Source organism: Bison bison, unplaced genomic scaffold, assembly GCF_000754665.1.
Source record: "Bison bison bison isolate TAMUID 2011002044 unplaced genomic scaffold, Bison_UMD1.0 scf7180017864452, whole genome shotgun sequence".
Lineage (NCBI taxonomy): Eukaryota > Metazoa > Chordata > Mammalia > Artiodactyla > Bovidae > Bison > Bison bison.
In genome coordinates, this window is record NW_011495014.1 from 7,435,109 (window position 1) to 7,454,792 (window position 19,684).

A 19,684-nucleotide genomic window follows, 5' to 3' on the forward strand; every position below is an offset into this window, starting at 1 on the left:
CCAGAAATCTTGATTCCAGCTTGTGCTTCTTCCAGTCCAGCGTTTCTCATGATGTACTCTGCATATAAGTTAAATAAGCAGGGTGACAATATACAGCCTTGACGTACTCCTTTTCCTACTTGGAACCAGTCTGTTGTTCCATGTCCAATTCTAACTGTTGCTTCCTGACCTGCATATAGGTTTCTGAAGAGGCAGGTCAGGTGGTCTGGTATTCCCATCTCTTTCAGAATTTTCCACAGTTTATTGTGATCCACACAGTCAAAGGCTTTCTCTCTTTAAAATATTCAAAAGTTTTGCAAACATGGGGAAACCATTCTAGTATTTCTCTTACATTATACTCAGATTGATCAGAATTATATTCTCAAGTTATTTGGATTGTTTTCAACTTATAATTATTTTGAACATCAACTAATTTTAAAGTTATTATCTTTAGCAGTATCTGTCCCTGTTGGCTTTTAAAACAGGTTATTTCTCAATGCCATTTTCACTGTAATTCAAAGCTTACTGATTATATGATAAAGAAACATGTTAAATTTGCTTTCTGGTGAGTAACGTATCCATTTGTTAAGATTCTGAGATAAACAATGCTTAAATTTTCATTAACATTTCTTTTGACACCTTGAAAAATTATGTTTTGAGATTTTATGTAGGAATCTCTACAATAATCTCAGAGTTAGCATTTACTTGCAATCAAACTTTTTATGAATTTTAGTTTATAAAAACTGCCTCACTTATTTTTCTATGTAGAATAAGCATTGTAGAAATACTAAAAACATAAATTACTTGTGGATATTGAATACAGGACAGTTTTGTGGTGGTCTGTGTATGAGATAATTTGTATACCACTTCAAATCCTATCAGCCACACCTCTTCTTCCAGCCTGTGCTGCAGTGACCAATTCTTTATGGATTTCAACAGCTCACTTTCAAGTGCAATGCTTTGATGCCTTTCTTCAGGTTGCATCACATATCTTACTTCCTACTCTTACACTTCTGCCATCCTTAACCAATGGGCTACAAAGGCTGATAGATATATGCTTCCCCTTTTCATCCCCAGGGAAAACAATTGTGAGCTGAATTTCATAAGCCTTCAAATCAAGCATCACTCACCTATACTTTTAACCAATGCAGTAACACAATTTCTTACCAGCTTTATCTCTTTCCCAATATTACTGTATTAGCCTACTCAGGCTGCCATAACAAAATGCCATAGACTGAGTGGTTTAAACAATATAAATATATTTTCTCACAGACCTAGAGGCTGCAAGTCCAAGACCAGGGTGCCAGCATGGTTGAGTTCTGAAGACACTCTTCTGGCTTGCAGAAGACCATTTTCTCCCTGTGTCCTTACATGGCAGAGAAAGATAAGAGCACTTCCCCCCTCCTTACAAGCATACAACTGATCAGATTTGGGCCCCACTCTTATTACCTTATTTAATCTTGATTATTTTCTGAGACACTGTCTCCAAACACAGTCACTGGGAGTTAGGGCTTCAAAATATGAATTCTGAAGGGACATAATTCAGTGCATAGCAATCACACTTTTAATGTTCTTCACCCCTGCTCCTTAAGATCAATTAACCTTCAAGGAAGCCTCTGACTTAGGCTATGCTTTCAGGGGAACTGAGGTTACAGTATGTTTTGTTCTATATGTGTGATAACAGAAAAAAAGGATTCATAGAAAGTGCAGTCATGAGGAATTTTTCACAATGCTTAATTAATTCAATAAAAAGGTAATGAGTATCATGCAAGACACCATGCTAAGTGAAAGTTGCTCAGTTGTGTCCGACTCTTTGCGGCCCTATGGGCTACATAGTCCAAGGAATTCTCCAGGCCAGAATACTGGAGTGGGTAGCTGGTCCCTTCTCCAGGGGATCTTCCCAATTCAGGGATTGAACCCAGGTCTCCCACATTGCAGGTGGATTCTTTACCAGCTGAGCCACAGGGAAGCCCATGCTAAGACACCATGCTAAGTGTAGTATTAAATAAGAGACATGATCCTAGTGTTTTGTTTTTTTTTTAATGCAGAAGAGAAATACAACACAGTCAATTATAATTATATAAAGACATTTGCAAAATGTACTATGAAGAGGTCTAGGTTGCTAAAAAAGTAAATAAAAGGAGAGCCACACTTTGAGTCTGGATACTCAAAGACAACTTTAAGAAAACAAGGTTTAAGTTGAGGTCTAAAAGATTAACAAAATTTAGTAAGAAATGGCGTGGACACAGTGGTGGGGGTGGGGGATCAGGGGTGGTGGACTAGAGACAGCAAAAAGCAGGTAGAAAGGCTGAGTCAGGAGCAGACATGCACAGGGAGGTTAGCATAGCTGAAACAGAAGGGTAGTCAGGAAGAGATGAGGGGTGGGACTGTGGCATAAGCAAGGCCCAGACTGTATGAATTGAGCATTGAAGGTCCTAGTAAGTACTCTGAATGCTAAAATGAGAATTGTAGGAAGCCTTTGAAGGATTTTGTGAAAGATTTGTTTATCCCATTGTTACTGTGGTTTTTGTAATGTATGTTGGTTATGCAGCCCTCATTTACAGTACTTAAAATCATTCGTTGAAAAGATCAGATCTAGGCATACATAGATTAATTGTAGCTCAAGCTCTCAAGAAATGACATTAAAGGGAAGTACTCAGGTCACTGAGAGGTCTTGAAAGAAGAGTCAGTGGACATAGCAGGGAACTGTGGTAGGAAAGGTCCTTCATCTGGCATTCACCAAGTGAAGATTAGGAGTCAGATCAGGTGAGCTACTACAGATGCCTAACCCATGCTACCCAGACATGATTTCTGGGTCCCAGGTTGAGAGCCAAGGACAAATTCTAATATGAAAAACCTTTCCACTCTTAACGAAGATACCCAGACACTGGCCTGGGAACAAAAAAAATTAACAATAGAGCTCCAAGTAGCATGTCCATAGTGTGAAGTAATATGACTACATGTTTTTTTAAAAAAATGTGTATTTAGTTGTGTTTGACTCTTTGTCCCATTGGAATGTAGCCCACCAGGCTCCTCTGTCCATGGGATTTTTCAGGCGAGAATACTGGAGTGGGTTGCCATTTCCTTCTCCAGGGGATCTTCCCAACCCAGGGATCAAACCCGCGTCTCTTATATCTCTTGCATTGCAGGCAGATTATTTACCTGCTGAGCCATCAGGGAAGCCCTAAAAAAAAAAAAAATAGTAAAAGAAAAAAAAATTTTCCACACTGATCGTGAATCCTCCTCTAAATGGAGGCTTAGAGATTACACTTATGGTAGCTTCCAGAAATTATCCATGGTGTCTACAAATGTCTTGTCTTAAATCTCTTGCTCCAATTTTATAGTTGTGCTAGGATTAGATTAGGTGAAAAAGCAAGACTTGCAGGTATACAAATGTCTTGCTGCTGTCCTGCTCATACATATATGAACTTGCCAACATCTGTCTTTAAGGCAGTTCACTAGTAAGGGGTAGTGTACTTCTATGATTGGAAATTCCTCCAAATGAATCTTTGTTATTTTGCCTCAAAAAAAAAAAAAAAAAAGGCCTAATACCGTAGGAACTTTATGGGAAAAATCTGGGAAAATACTTTTATGTTCAGAAAACTTGATAAATTTATTGATGACAAAAAAAAACTAAAGTGCAAAATAAAGAAAATATGCCAAATGTCTTACAGGAGAATACAGTAAGAAAGAACTAGCATTATAGTAACTGTATGCATTAAACATACATCTAACATAAATATACATGCATATATATATATATATAACACAGAATTTTATTTGAAAGAAAGTTGGGAACAAAAACATTAGCTAGCCATTTGATCCCATTTATATCACTAAATCAGAGGACAGGGAAGCTTGGCGTGTTGTAGTTCATGGGGTCGCAAAGCACTGGACATGACTTAGCGATTGAACAACAACAGCAAGATACTAACAAACAGCTCATCCATGGATATTTCAGGTTATTTATGTGCATATTTTACAAAAATCACTAAATTAGTCAACTCTTCTGTTAACTTACCCCACTAAAGCAACAAAAGCCAAGCAAACTATTAGTTCTGACTCATTTGAATAATAGGCAAATATATTTAGGACCTAACTGTTAGTAAAATAAATTCTTTAAAGCTATAACTCATGCTCTTTACTTTACACTGGGGAAAATTAATCATTATTTCAAATGAAAATTTAGTCCTTGTTCAAAAATGAAAGTATTTACTGGTCGTTGTTCAAAGATTAAAGTATTAATTAGTACATTTTAAAAGAAGAAGAAATCAGGATAAAGCCTTCATCTTACTGGAAGACTCATGTAAGTTGGCTCCTGGGAACCAGGATCATGATACCTAGCTATGAGATTGACCCATCCATCTTTAGTAGCAACCTGGTCAATTCAGGGGCTGAAAATCTCTAAATGCTGGCCTCTGAGGCTGATTATCTGCACCTGGATACAACAGATGGGTATTTTGTTCACAGTACTTTTGGCCACCCTATGGTAGCGTCTCCAAAAGCGGCGAGGACAGGATCCTTTCTTTGACATGCACAGGATGGTTTCTAGGCTGGAAGAGTAGGTAAAGCCAATGGCTATAATAGGAGTCAATCCATATATACAAGAACCCAGGGGCTTTCATTAAAGACATTTGGGGCAATGAGATAAAGGTTGGACTTGCCATCAAACAAGGAACTACAGTTGAGTATTCGGTACCATGGGCTAATCAGATAGACATGGTCTTGGATAAGACAGTTGAATCTGGATTTTGAGGGTAGAAGTTTACTGAAGATATGATACCAAAGTCTGTTGGTTGAGAACACAGTTCCTGTCTTTTGGCAGACAGGTTAATGGTAAAACAGATCATGATACTCTCCATAACTATACAAAAACGGTGGCTAACATGATGGTGTCTGTCAGTGATATTATAAGGAATGAAGACCCCATATTCATGATAAACCTATTAAGATATACTTTCTCAAGAAGCTGCTCAGAAAAATTCTCTTCACAGGTGAGATTTCAAGGAGTACAATGAAATTTCTGTTTCTGTTCATGAAATTTCCCTTTTATTGGAAAATGAGAATGTTGACTACCAAGCCATATTGCATGAAGCTGTACTGCTTTCCTAGGCAATTATTCACTCCAATGATTAAAACCTACTGTGAAAAATGTTCTAAGAGATTAGAAACTGGGCTGCACACCTACATTTTCAATGATGGAATTTAAAGATTGTTGTTGTTCAGTCACTAAGTCATGTCCTCCTCTTTGCAACTCCATGGACTGTAGCATACCTTGCTCCTCTGTCCTCCACTATCTCCTGGAGTTTGCTCAAATTCATGTCCATTGAATCAGTGAAGCAATCCAACCATTTCTAACCAAATTTAAAGATTAGTGTACTAAATATGATCCAGTAATTCCACTCCTGGGCATGTATCTGGAGAAAATATAGCCCGGACATGGAAGCATTCCATAAACAGAGGAATGGATCAAGATGTGATACATGCATTCAATGGAATATTACTCAATCCTTAAAAAGAATGAAATGATGCCATCTGCAGCAACCTGGATAGACCTAGAGATTGTTATACTGAGTGAAGTAAATCACACAGAGAAAGACAAATATCATGATTTCACTTATATGTGGAATCTTAAAAAAATGTTAATGAACTTATTTACAAAACAGAAATAGAGTCACAGATGTAGAAAAGAAACTTATGGTTACCAAAGGGGAAGAGAAGAGGGATAAATTAGGAGATTAGGATTGACATACCCACTGCTATACATAAAACAGATAACTTAGTAAGGACTATGGTGTAGCCCTGGGAACTCTACTCAATACTCTGTAATGATCTACATTGGAAAAGAATCTAGAAAAGAACGGATATATGCATTTGTATAATTGATTCACTTTGCTATACAGCAGAAATTAACACAACATTGTAGATCAACCATACACCAATAAAAATTAATTAAAAAAATAAAGATTAGGACACTTAAATACCCTGTTTTTCCTGGGAGGCTTCATTTTTATAAAGAGTAAAAATATAGCTGTCTTAAGATTATAAACAGAAACATATCTTAATGCCTAAAGAAGGCATGTTAGCTATTATGAAGAAAATTATTTTTCTGCATTTATGGAAAGAATTTTCTGTTTTTTCCCATCTGTTAGCCAAAAGCAATGAAGTCCTTATGTTTCTCCTGTTTCATCACTTGTGATTTGATAAAATGAGCAAAATAAAACTAATGAAAACTATAAGCTTGAATCTGGCAGGGATGGCATGCCATATTCCTTTTGCATCTAAAACATCTACTCTTTTCCCTTCTTACTGTGTAGTCAAATACACAAAAACTATTTTAAAAACGTGTGAAGCCCAGGGGTTTTCAGGTGATCTGCTCTAAAATATAAGCACAACTTTATCTGGGTGTTTTCTTTGCTAGCTTTGCTGAAGGAGCAGATTATTCAGTGACTTTTGTCACCTTCTTAATGCTACCTACCATAAAATATTAAATAATCCTGTTGCCTTAGTTCTGAGTACAAAGAAAAGTAATATTGAACTAAATCTTGACTCTGTCCTTTAGGTCTATTTGACCTCTGAAAATCACACAACATCTTTGAGCTTTTATTAACTATTATATATCAAGTGTATTTTAACAATTGTGCAGGATCATGTTGAGCCTTAAAAGAAGTACCATAACACAAGTAAAACTTTCAGTACTATTCCTAAGAATTTAGCAGATGCTTAATACAAAGTAGCTATCATTTTATAAGTTTATGTCATGAGTTATAAAGTACTTTGGTATAATTGAATTAAATTTGTAAATCATTCTTATGACTGCTAGGACAGGTACTTTTGTCCCCATTTAAAAATAAGAAACTAAATCTCACCAGCAGTCTAGTACCATGGAAAGGCTCTAGTAGGGCATAGGATTTTTGGTCTGTACTCTTTTAAAAATGGAACCCATAGGCAACACATCCCAGCAAAATAAAGACCATGTGACAAGCCCACAGCTAATGTCATACTTAATGGCAAAAAAATTGAAAGCATTTCTTCCAAGATCAGGAATAAGACAAGAATGCCCACTCTTGCCACCTACATTCAAGGTAGTATCAGAAATCTTAGCCACAGCAACCAGACAGAAAATGAAATAAAAGGAATCCAAACTGGAAAGGTAGTAATTAAACTGTCACTGTTTGCAGATGACATGATATTATACATAGAAAACTCTACAGACACCACACACACACATACACACACACACAAACTAGAACTAATCAATGAATTGATCAAATTGCAGGATATAAAATTAATGTACAGAAATCTCTTACATTTCTGTATACTAACAATGAGAACCATCAGAAAGAGAAATTTAAAAAAATAATCCCATTTACAATTACATCAGAAAAAAGAAAATACCTGGGAATAAATCTAAGGAGGTAAAAGACCTGCATTCAGAAAAAAACTATTAAGACACTGAATAAAGAAACCAAACTCAATACAAAAAAAGATGAAAATACATACCATGTTCAGGGACTGGATGAATTAATATTGTTAAAATGATTAAACTACCTAAGGTAATCTACAGATTTAATGCAATCTCTATCAAAATACCAATGCCATTTTTCACAGAACTAGAAAAAATAATTCTAAAATTTGTATGAAAACAAAAAGACCCTGAACAGCTAAAACAGTTTTAAGAAAGAACAAAATTGGAGGTTCACACCTTCTGATTTCAAACTATACTACAATGGTACAGTAATCAAAATGGTATCAAAAACAGAAACATAGTTCAATAGAATAAAGTGGAGAGCCCAAAAATGAACTCATATGGGCATTAATCTATGATGAAAAAGGCAAGAATATACAATAGAACAGGTAGCCTCTTCAGTATTGGTGTTGAGAAGGCTAAACAGCTACATACAAAAGAATCAAATTGGACTATTTTCTAACACTATGTAAAAAAATAAACTCAAAATGGAATAAAGACATGTAAAACTTTAAAGAATAAACATTCTAGAAGAAAACATAGGTGGCAGCCTCTTAGATAATGGTCTTATCAAATAAACAAATGGGACCATATCAAACCAAAAAAAACCCCAAAAAACAACAATTGTGCACAGCAAAGGAGCTATCACCCAAATGAAAAGTCCGCTTACTGAATGGAAATAGGCATTTACAAATGATATATCCAATAAGGGGTTAATATCCAAAATATACAAAGAACTCATACAACTCAACGTCAAATAAACAACCCAACTAAAAAATGGGCAAAGAGTATGAAGAGACATTTTTCCAAAGAAGATATAGTGATGACCAATAGGCACATGAAAAGATGCTCAATATCACCAATCATCAGAGGAAAGCAAATAAAAACCACAGTGAGATACTACCTCACATCTGTCAGAATGACTCTTCTCAAAATCACAACAAATAATAAGCATCAGCGAGAATGAAGAGAAAGGGAATCCTCATGCTCTGTTGACAAGGATGTGAACTGGTACAGTCACTATGAAAACAATATAGAGATTCCTCAAAAAACTAAAAATAGAACTGACCTAAATTTGAAATCAATGGAATAAGGTAATTAATGGGTTGAAAGAAAACACTTGGCAACCCAGAACTCTGTAACTAGTCATATATTCATCACAAATAAAGGTGAAATAGTGAAGGTGATCAAAAGGTACAAACTTCTAGTTAGAAGATGAATTCTGGGAATGTAATATACAGCATGGGGATATTGTTAACAATGCTGTATTGCATATTTGAAAGTTGCTAAGGGGACAGATATTAAAATTTCTCACAAAAAAAATATTCACTATGTGTGGTGATGGATGTTATTACTAAATTTACTGTGATGATGATTTTACAGTATAATATATATCATTAAATCATTATGGTATATACCCCCCAAAATGGAGCCCATGTAAGGTGAGGTGGGCAAAGGAAGCTTTTTTACTTAACATCGTCTTATTTCTAGTTTAATTTTATTCTGTAAAGGAACGAAATGGCTAGGAATATTCTAGAACTATGAATATTGTCCCTAATGATATATATTTTATTATTCCAGAGTAGATTAGGAGATAACAGGGTACATATTTAATCCATAAACCATAGTATTTATAACTATGTTCTAAATTATAATTAGAAAACAAATATGTATCAACCATCTTATTCTTACACTCTTAATGTAACAAATATTGCCCCCCAAAATGTTAACAACAGGTATCTACTATATTTTTCTGCCTAAATTCTCATTTTTTTAATAAAGGTAAAAATAAATCTTTTCAAGGTCAGTTCTGGGGCCTCCAACCTTGTGAAGAAGAGATATTTTTTATATTCTTGATGATTTTAAATCTCTGGGGATGGTTTTTGAGAATAAAGTATACCGAAGGCAGTGAGGGGAAGGACAAAATTCTACCTACCTTCACTTCCCAATGGGGAATCCCAGCTAACTAAGTTTGTGTGAGTGAGGAAGCAGCAAGCACCTTGGAAAGCCACTCGACCTGCCAGCTAAAAAACATCAAGGTCCTCCTGACAGATGGTGTCCAATCCTTTGGTCAGGGATCTCGAACTCAGAGCCATGTGAACATGTGCCTGGTTTTGAAACTGGTGTATGCTCCCTAAAGACATCTTATTAGAACCAGTTCAATTCAGTTCAGTTCACTCACTCAGTCATGTCTAACTCTTTGTGACCCCATCAGCAGCACACCAGGCCTCCCTGTCCATCACTAACTCCTGGAGTCCACCCAAACCCATGTCCATTGAGTCAGTGATGCCATCCAACCATCTCATCTTCTGTCGACCCCTTCTCCTCCTGCCCTCAATCTTTCCCAGCATCAAGGTCTTTTCCAATGAGTCAACTCTTCGCATGAGGTGGCCAAAGTATTGGAGTTTCAGCTTTAGCATCAGTCCTTCCAATGAACACCCAGGACTGATCTCCTTTAGGATGGACTGGTTGGATCTCCTTGCAGTCCAAAGGACTCTCAAGAGTCTTCTCCAACACCACAGTTCAAAAGCATCAATTCTTCGGCTCACAGAAAGTATTTAAACTGCTACAGAGATAAAAATAATTATTTTAAATATCTGCATAGGTATATGTATATATAGGCTTCCCTGGAAGCTCAGACTGTAAAGAATCCGTCTGCACGGAGGAAACCCAGGTTGGATCCCTGGGTCAGGAAGATCCCTTGGAGAAGGGTATGGCAACCAACTCCTGTATTCTTGCCTGGAGAATTCCATGGACAGAGGAGCCTAGTGGGCTGTAGCCATAGAGTCGAGAAGAGTTGGACATGACTGAGTGACTGAACAGCAGCAGCTCCTTTAAGTTATTCCCCCCAAAACACCATGCAGCCCAGCCTTCATATCATGACAACCACACCACTATCACCTCCCTTGTCCAACTTCCAGATTCCTATTTCCTCACAGCCTCATGTAAATCTGGCCACCAGGCTGGTATCACTTCATTCACTTTGCTTGCTGTGTGCACCACTCTCTTTGGGCCACGGTCTCTTGTTTTTCAATGTGCTGGTACTGTGTTAGTGAGGACAATGGCTTAAAGTGTTACTCTATTCCTGGGAGTGCATTTACATTACTAGAGTGACTTTCTGAAAGTGTTGCAGGGGGAAAGTGAATTCTGACTCCTTGTTGAAAACTGATTCTTTGACTTGCTTTTATCATTATAATCATACTCCAAGGCTGTGCCTGGAGGACCCTGTCTCTCTGCTTGACTGTAAACTAAAGTGCCTTTGTTCAGTTCATGGAGAGATAGTTTGTCTTGCACACCTGTGAATAGAAGAGATTAACACACCTTTTCTGGGCTTTCCCTGTGGCTCAACTGGTAAAGAATCCACCTGTAATGCAGGAAATCTGGGTTCAATCCTGGGTTGGGAAGATTCCCTGGAGAAGGGAAAGGCTACCCACTCCAGTGCTCTGGCCTGGAGAATTCCGTGGGGTTGCAAAGAGTCGGACACAACTGAGTGACTTTTACTTTCACTTTGCTGAAGGCTCACCATTCCTTTGGAGATATTTTGTAAGACTGAAGACCCTTCCACTTTACTTCCCCACTGCATCTCCCTCTCTATTCTGCTATTTGACTTTAGTTCCTCATCGCTTCTTTTCCTCTAATCTATAAAAGAACCTGGCATCCAGGTCCCAATAAGATGGTTATTTTGAGGTGCTAGCCTGCCATTTTCTCGGTCTACTGGCTCCCCAATTAAAGTCTCTTCCTTGCCTCAACACCTCCTCTCTCGGATTCAGTGGCCTATTGTACAGCGAGCAGAGTGAATGTGGACTTGGTAACAAAAGTATTAAGAAATTTGGGATACAAATGTCAAGCTCATAGGGGAGATATTTTTGGGAGGGAGTCAGCTCTATAAGTGAATGTTAGTCACCTATGCCTCCTTGCAGGACTTTTTCTGCTTAATAACATTCCTCTTCCAGAAATCAAATCCAAGGAGAAAAGGTATATTTTTTAACCTAAAAGATTTATACATCACAGATACCAAGTAAATCATCATTGATCTTTCCTGAGTCCACACCTCTAATATTTGAAATCTCTGCAGATACTTCTCAGAGGCTTCACATTTATATAGGAAATTTGATAAAGATCTCTGTACCAACCCTTGAGGGCTTAAAGAGAGCTTTGGCTTAGATTTTATGTTTTTAAAATGTCAAAAGCAGATATTCTAAATAAATAAGATAAAATGAGAGAAAAAAAAATCCCACTTTCTTTTTTTTCACCTATATTGATGAACTTAGTCCAAATAATTTTTTATCCAAACCTACAAAAAAGAAAACAAAAAAGAACTAGAGAAAGCAATGTGAGGAGACAGAATATGAGTTTAGAATGATACCCTCTGTTAAGTACATATTATTAAGTACTAAAATAAAATTTAGTGCCTCTGTGCTTAAGATGGAAATATTAATGAAAAAAAAATTCTTTAGGTACATAAGAGAGCGTGGTGTCTATGACACTAGACTTTGGATTCTTCAGCCAGAGTTCCTGTATCATTCAAATCCAAGCACTTAACTGCATGACCTTAGACAAATTACTTAATCTCTCTATGTTTTAGTTTTCTTAAAGTTGGAATAGTGATATCAATCTACTTCATAGAGTTATTATGAGGGTAAAATGAGTTAATATAGGTAAAAGCATCTAGAACAGGGTCTGGCATAAGGAAATACTAATTAGGTGTTAGATATCATCATTGTGGTGGTGGTTATTACAATTGCTCTACCACCAGCTCATAGATTAGAAAGTTCAATAATCCAAAGGCAAAAGAACGGGCAGTATTGGCACTTTTCCTACATTTTTTTAAAAACGCCACAGCATAAAATACCATCATTGTGTTGGACTGTTTAGCTTAAAACATATTCTTCACCAAACACAACCCCTACTATCCTTTACTACCCAAAGAAAAGTATGTGCTCTAAACCACCATAACTATATATATATATAAATGGCTATGGAATGATTAGATAAACATTATAATTAAATGCCTTCATCCAGAAATCCCTGCTTTCATTACAAGGCTAATGAAGGTGATCAGTCTTCCTTACACAAGAAGGGCCTACGGGTGCCTTCTAGAAAACATAATTTGGTAGAACTCCCTTCAACATTATTACCAGTTTTAGTCCCTGAGTTGCAGATGCTGTGCTCTGCCTTTGTAAATTATTAGTACCATCCTGTGTCCACTGAACAGTAATGTTTGTGGTTCTTTCTTTTTTTTAAAGTCTCTTTATTTATTAAATCGCCTTAAGAGTGCTGTAGAACTCCCTTCAACATTATTACCAGTTTTAGTCCCTGAGTTGCAGATGCTGTGCTCTGCCTTTGTAAATTATTAGTACCATCCTGTGTCCACTGAACAGTAATGTTTGTGGTTCTTTCTTTTTTTTAAAGTCTCTTTATTTATTAAATCGCCTTAAGAGTGCTGTAGAACTCCCTTCAACATTATTACCAGTTTTAGTCCCTGAGTTGCAGATGCTGTGCTCTGCCTTTGTAAATTATTAGTACCATCCTGTGTCCACTGAACAGTAATGTTTGTGGTTCTTTCTTTTTTTTAAAGTCTCTTTATTTATTAAATCGCCTTAAGAGTGCTGTATAAGTTAGGTATTAATACAAAAATCAGAGAATTATGATGTATCTGTAGAAGTCAAACCTATTTGTATGCCTATTCATTTTTCTTTTTCAAAAAGTATTATAAATTTCAAAAAAACTAAAGCCATATTATAGAATATTTATAAAATAAAAAATGAAAAAGAAATCTCTCAGAACCCACCAGTAACTAATTTTTTGGTATATTTCTTAAGTAATCCTTCTTATTTATATTTTCAACATATTTATGAGCATATGTTTCTAATCTCTTTGATATAGAACTATAATGTAAGTACTTTGTATTAATATTTGCTCATTACTCTTCATAACCACAATTTTTAATGGTTGTGATATAGTTCACTCATTCTTCTATTACTAAACCTTTAATCTGTTTTCCATTAAGATAACTATGTAAATAATAGTCTCTTTTGAGTACATCTATTTCCATGTTTCAGATTTTATTCTTAGAAGAGATTCTGTAAGTACTTAACACTTCTCTGTCTCTAATAAATTATTTAAACTTATAGCTATATCATATTATGCAGGAAACAGCTTTTCAAAATATGTAAAATAACCCTGCAAAACACCATCACTACTAGCTAAAACTAAAAACATACTTTTTCCATGAAATTCTTCTTAAACTTTTTCTCATCTGAATTTTATCTCCATTCATATAGCTAGTTTCTCCTTGGCCCCCAAACACAAATAACTTTGGAAGTATTTCTCACTCTCATGGCATTTTGTACCTTTATGTGATAGCACTTATGTCAAGTATAATTAGTAATTGTTTGTGTGGTATTTAATGTTTACATCTTTTGGTAGAAAACATGCTACACTGCTGCAGAGACTCACCTATGTTGCTACTTTTACACCCAAGTGTCTGGCAAATAGCATGTGTCTTGTTTGTTGATTCAATGATTTAACAGTTTAAAATTATTTTGTACAGTGTTATGCTAAGTAGTACGGGGAATATATAGTAATATATCACAGTTATTGCCTTTAAAAATTATAATAAAAATGAACTTTTACTATTATTTTTATTTTAATACATCATAGAAAAAAGTTCATGGGTGACCTACAAAACAAAAAGGCAACCTACTGACTGGGAAAGATATTTGCAAATTATATGACTCATAAAGGGTTAATATCCAAACTATATAAACAGCTCATACAACTCAATATCCTTGACTCATTTCTGATCTTAATGGGAAAACTTCTAGTTTCTTACCTTTAAATATGACATTAGTGTGTTTTCCATAGATATTCTTTAACATTTTGAGGAAGTTCACCTCTATTCCCAGTTTACTGAGAATTTTATCACGAATGGGTGTTGGATTCTGTCAAATGCTTTTACTGTATTTATTGGTATGATCATGTGATTTTTTTCATCCATAGTCTGTTGATGGGATGCCTTACATTACTTGATTTTAGATGTTGAACCAGGATTGCACATCTGAGATAAATTCCACTTGGTTGTCATGTATAATTTTTAAATACATCATTTGCTAAGATTTTGTTAAGAATTTTTTGTATCTATGCTCATGAGAGAAATTGGCCTATAATTTCTTTTTTAAAAAATTATGTATTTGTCTGGTTTTGGTATTAGTCTAAGACTAGCCTTATAGAACAAGTTAGGGAGTATTTTCTTTGCCTCCATACTCTGAAAGTGATTATAGAGAATTAGTATAATTTCATCCTTAAACATTTGGTATAACTCAACAATGAACTCATCTGGATCTGTGCTCTCTTTTTTGTAAGCTTATTAATTATTGATCCAATTTTTTTAGTAGATATAGGCCTATTCAGATTTTATCTATTATCTATTTATTCTTGTGTGAATTTTAGCATATTGTGTCTTTCAAGAATTGGTCCGTTTCATCTACGGTAGCAAATTTGTTCATGGTACTATTTTATTATCCACGGGATCTTTAGTGATATTCCCTCTTTCATTTCTGATATTAGCAATTTGTATCCTTTCTTTTTTTCTCTTAATTAGTGTGGCTAGAGGCTATCAATTTTATTGATCTTCTCAAAAACAAATTTTAGATCATTAATTTTCTCTATTGATTCCCTATTTTTGAGTTCATTGATTTCTTTAATTTTTTTTATCATTTCTTTTCTTTTACTTACTCTATCATTAATTTTCCTTCTTTTTCTAGTTTCCTAATGTTGAAGTTCAGATCACTGATTTTAGATATTCTTTTCTAAAAAACATGAATTTATTGCTATAAATTTCCATGTGAAAGTGAAAGTGAAGTCGTTCAGTCGTGTCCAACTCTTTGCGACCCCATGGACTGTAGCCTAACAGGTTCCTCTGTTCATGGGCCAAAATTTCCTTGTAAGCACTGCTTTTATGACATCCCACAACTTTTTATAGCTGTGTTTTCATTTTTGTTTAATTCAAAGTGATTACCTTTAATGTTACCAGTATAGTTCAGTACACTGATTAACAAGCTAGTACTTTCACCAGTGAACATCCATTTCTGTCATTCAGCAAAGTCTTAGTATTGATTGAGATGTGGATACCAGATGGGTTTATAGTAACCTTTCCTGGAGTTTAGACTTTCAGTTTTAATATTAGCTAATCACTTCTGGAGTTTAAACTCCTGATCAAAATATTACCTGTACATGGTTGTAACTTAATCTGACACATACATACACATGCTACCTCAGGGTCTGGGCTGAGTTTTAACGTAAATTAAATACATCATTATATATATCCAGGATATGGAAGCAACCTAAAAGTCCATCAACAAAGGAATGGATAAAGATGTGGTACATATATATAATGGAATATTACTCAGGCATAGAAAGGAGGGAAATAATGCCATTTGCAGCAACATGGATGGACCTAGTTATTGTCATACTGAGTGAAGTAAGTCACACAGACAAAGACCAATATCATATGATATCACTTATACATGGAATCTTTAAAAAAAGGCTATAACTGAACTTATTTACAAAACAGGAATAGAGTTACAGACGTAGAAAACAAACTTATGGTTCCCAGAGGGTAAGTGGGGGGGGGAGGGGGATAAATTGGAACATTAGGATTGACACACACATACACATAGTACTATATATAAATAGATAATCAATAAGAACCTACTGTATAGCACAGGGAACTCTACTCAATATTCTGTAATGGCCTCTATGGGAAAAGAATTTAAAAACGTGGATATATGTATATGTATAACAGATTCACTTTGCTGTATACTTGAAACTAACACAACCCTGTAACTTAACTATACGCCAGTAAAAAATTTTTTAAAAAACATTGTAACATTCCACTTTAAATATTTCAGATTATATCCTTAAATGTAGGTCAATTCAGGAAGAGAAATGGGGTCAGAACTTCAAAGCCTGTGAACTCCCTGATAATGGTCATCACATCTCCACAAAGTGAAATACTCTGTATTTGATATGTAGTCACATGACTTTTGGCCATTCAATGCATCTTAAAGAAGAAACCATCAATTACTGCTTAGTGCTCTCACTCTAATATGGGATGCTCATTTAAATTTCTGCCCTTTCATAGCTACTAGATAAGAAAGTATAAAAATAATTCTATTTAAGCTCTGTATATCTGTAGTTACAGAGAAGAAAAATAATAGCTAAAGGTGAATCTGAGAAGTAACATTGTTGAAAAACATTTGAGAAAGTCTTACTGATTTCTACCAACCTCCCTGGCTTTCTGGAGGCAAAAAGTTAAAAGGACAGTCTCATACACAAAAGACTCATAATCCATTGGGAACAGTGAGGATAACACAAGTAAATATTAAATGTATACTTATCATCAAGATAAGAATTTTGTTCAAAAGCAAGACAGGAAACCAAGGACAGCAAGTGTTTAGATTAAGAATCAAGAATTAGATGGGCTATCAGAAGTTTAGCTGTTGAATATAAATTAAAAGATGCTTACTCCTTGGAAAGAAAGTTATGACCAACCTAGACAGCATATTAAAAAGCAGAGACATTACTTTGTCAACAAAGGTCCGTCTAGTCAAGGCTATGGTTTTTCCAGGAGTCATGTATGGATGTGAGAGTTGGACTATACTACTCAGAAAGCTGAGCACAGAAGAATTGATGCTTTTGAACTGTGGTGTTGGAGAAGACTCTTGAGAGTCCATTGGACTGCAAGGAAATCCAACCAGTCCATCGTAAAGGAGATCAGTCCTGCGTGTTCATTGAAAGGACTGAAGTTGAAGCTGAAACTCCAATACTTTGGCCACTTGATGTGAAGAACTGACTCATTGGAAAAGACCCTGATGCTGGGAAAGATTGAAGGCGGGAGGAGAAGGGGACCACAGAGGATTGGTGCTGGACAGGGAGGCCTGGCGTGCTGCAGTTCGTGGGGTCACAAACAGTCAGACATGACTGAGTGACTGAACTGAACTGACTGATTCATTTACTGAGTACCTGCTATCATGTTTATTTGATTCTGAAATGTCATATAATTCAGTTTCTTAATATCAGCTTTTTTAAGGGGAAAAAAAACTCTAAATTCTATGCTAAATGTGTTAATTGGTTATAAGATACATTTTCAAAAAATTTAAAAATGTAAACAAACATGTTCATTCTATATGTGTTAAGTGCTATATGTGCTAAACATGGTGGGTACAAAGATGCGCTAACTAGTCATGGACCTAAATTAGGGAGGTTAATCTATTGGAGTTACACATGCATCACACAAACACATAAAATACTAGTCTGCTAATATATTGGATACTAGAATAATAGATCCTCTTCTTTGTGTTGACCCAACCAACTGCAAAGATGAATACGTCTCTAGTCTTTCTTTAGCTAGCTATCGTGAGAGCTTTAGCTTACTACTATATTGAAGAAATATTTCATCTTACATAAGCAGAATGATTTATTCTATTTTGCCATTTGTTAAAATCACAACAACCTAGAGAAAGTTATTTCCACAAAATGATTACTTATTGATAATGAAATATTCACCTTGATCATCTGGGGTAATTGGTATATTCTTGAAACTAAATTATCTTGACACTTGTTCTTGGCAAAAGAGGAAAGCTTATTGCTTCAAAGATAGGGTTATATATTACCACATTATAAGGTTAGGATGACAGAGGAGCTAAGAAACTCTTTTTAAAAAATTAAAGACATTTTGTTATTTGGTTGGTATAACTATGAATTTAAAGATATCTGAATATAGGAAGCCCAAGTATAAACAATATCTGAAATGTAGGTTGCTAAATATAAAACCTCTTTTTCAATATCTCACGCTTAAAATATGTGGCAGCACAAGCATATCAAGCTTACAAAGAGTGCAATCTCAGATATTCTGCATCCTAGCTATGATACTTTCTAATAATTTTTCTCATAAAAACTGTGAAAGCATGAGGCCAGTAATATCAGTACAAAACCTTAGGTGAGCATGAGTATAACGATGCCTACACACTTCAATCACTCAGTCGTGCCCAACTCTTTGTGACCCAATGGAGTGCAGCACGCCAGGCCTCCCTGTCCATCACCAACTCCCGGAGCTTGCTCAAACTCATGTCTATTGAGTCAGTGATGCCATCCAACCACCTCATAACTGTGGTCCCCTTCTCCTCCTGCCTTCAATCTTTCCCAGCATCAGAGTCTTTTCAAATGAGTCAGTTTTTCGCCTCAGGCGGCCACAGGATTGGAGTTTCAGCTTCAGCATCAGTCCTTCCAATGAATAATTAGGACTGATTTCCTTTAGGATGGAGTGGTTGGATCTCCTTGCAGTCCAAGGGACTGTCAAGAGTCTTCTCCAACACCACAGTTCAAAAGCATCAATTCTTCAATGCTCAGCTTTCTTTATGGTCCAACTCTCACATCCATACATGACTACTAGAAAAATCATAGCTTTGACTATATGGACCTTTGTTGGCAAAGTAATGTCTCTGCTTTTTAATATGCTGTTTAGGTTGGTCATAACTTTTCTTCCAAGAAGCTAGTGTCTTTTAATTTCATAGCTGCAGTCACCATCTGCAGTGATTTTGGAGCCCCCAAAAATAATGTCTGCCACTGTTTCCACTGTTTCCCCTTCTATTTGCCATGAAGTGATGGGACCAGATGCCATGATCTTAGTTTTCTCAATGTTGAGTTTTAAGCTTACTTTTTCACTCTCCTCTTTCACTTTCATCAAGGCTCTTTAGTTCTTCTTCACTTTCTGCCATAAGAGTGGTGTCATCTGCATATCTGAGGTTATTGATACTTCTCCTGGCAATCTTGATTCTAGCTTGTGCTTCATCTAGCCTAGCATTTCTCATGATGTTCTCTGCAAATAAGTTAAATAAGCAGGGTAACAATATACAGCCTTAACATACTCCTTTTCCTATTTGGAACCAGTCTGTTGTTTCATGTCCAGTTCTAACTGTTGCTTCCTGACCTGCAAACAGGTTTCTCAAGAGGCAGATCAGGTGGTCTGGTATTTCCATCTCTTTCAGAATTTTCCACAGTTTGTGGTGATTCACACAGTCAAACGCTTTAGCATAGTCAATAACGCAGAAATACATGTTTTTCTGGAACTCTCTTATTTTTTCAATGATCCAACAGATGTTGGCAATTTGATCTCTGGTTCCTCTGCCTTTTCTAAAACCAGCTTGAACATCTGCAAGTTCACGGTTCACGTAT

General features: G+C 35.8%; 1 protein-coding gene and 1 pseudogene across 1 annotated transcript in view; one reads left to right on the top strand and one right to left on the bottom strand.

The window, feature by feature from the left end:
• The window catches only part of SLC4A10 (solute carrier family 4, sodium bicarbonate transporter, member 10), a 250,917-nt gene that overhangs the window by 77,191 nt on the left and 154,042 nt on the right, over positions 1 to 19,684 (bottom strand). The gene's annotated exons all lie outside the window — the stretch shown is intronic.
• LOC105002417 overlaps positions 4,313 to 19,684 on the top strand; it is a 16,855-nt pseudogene continuing 1,483 nt past the window's right edge.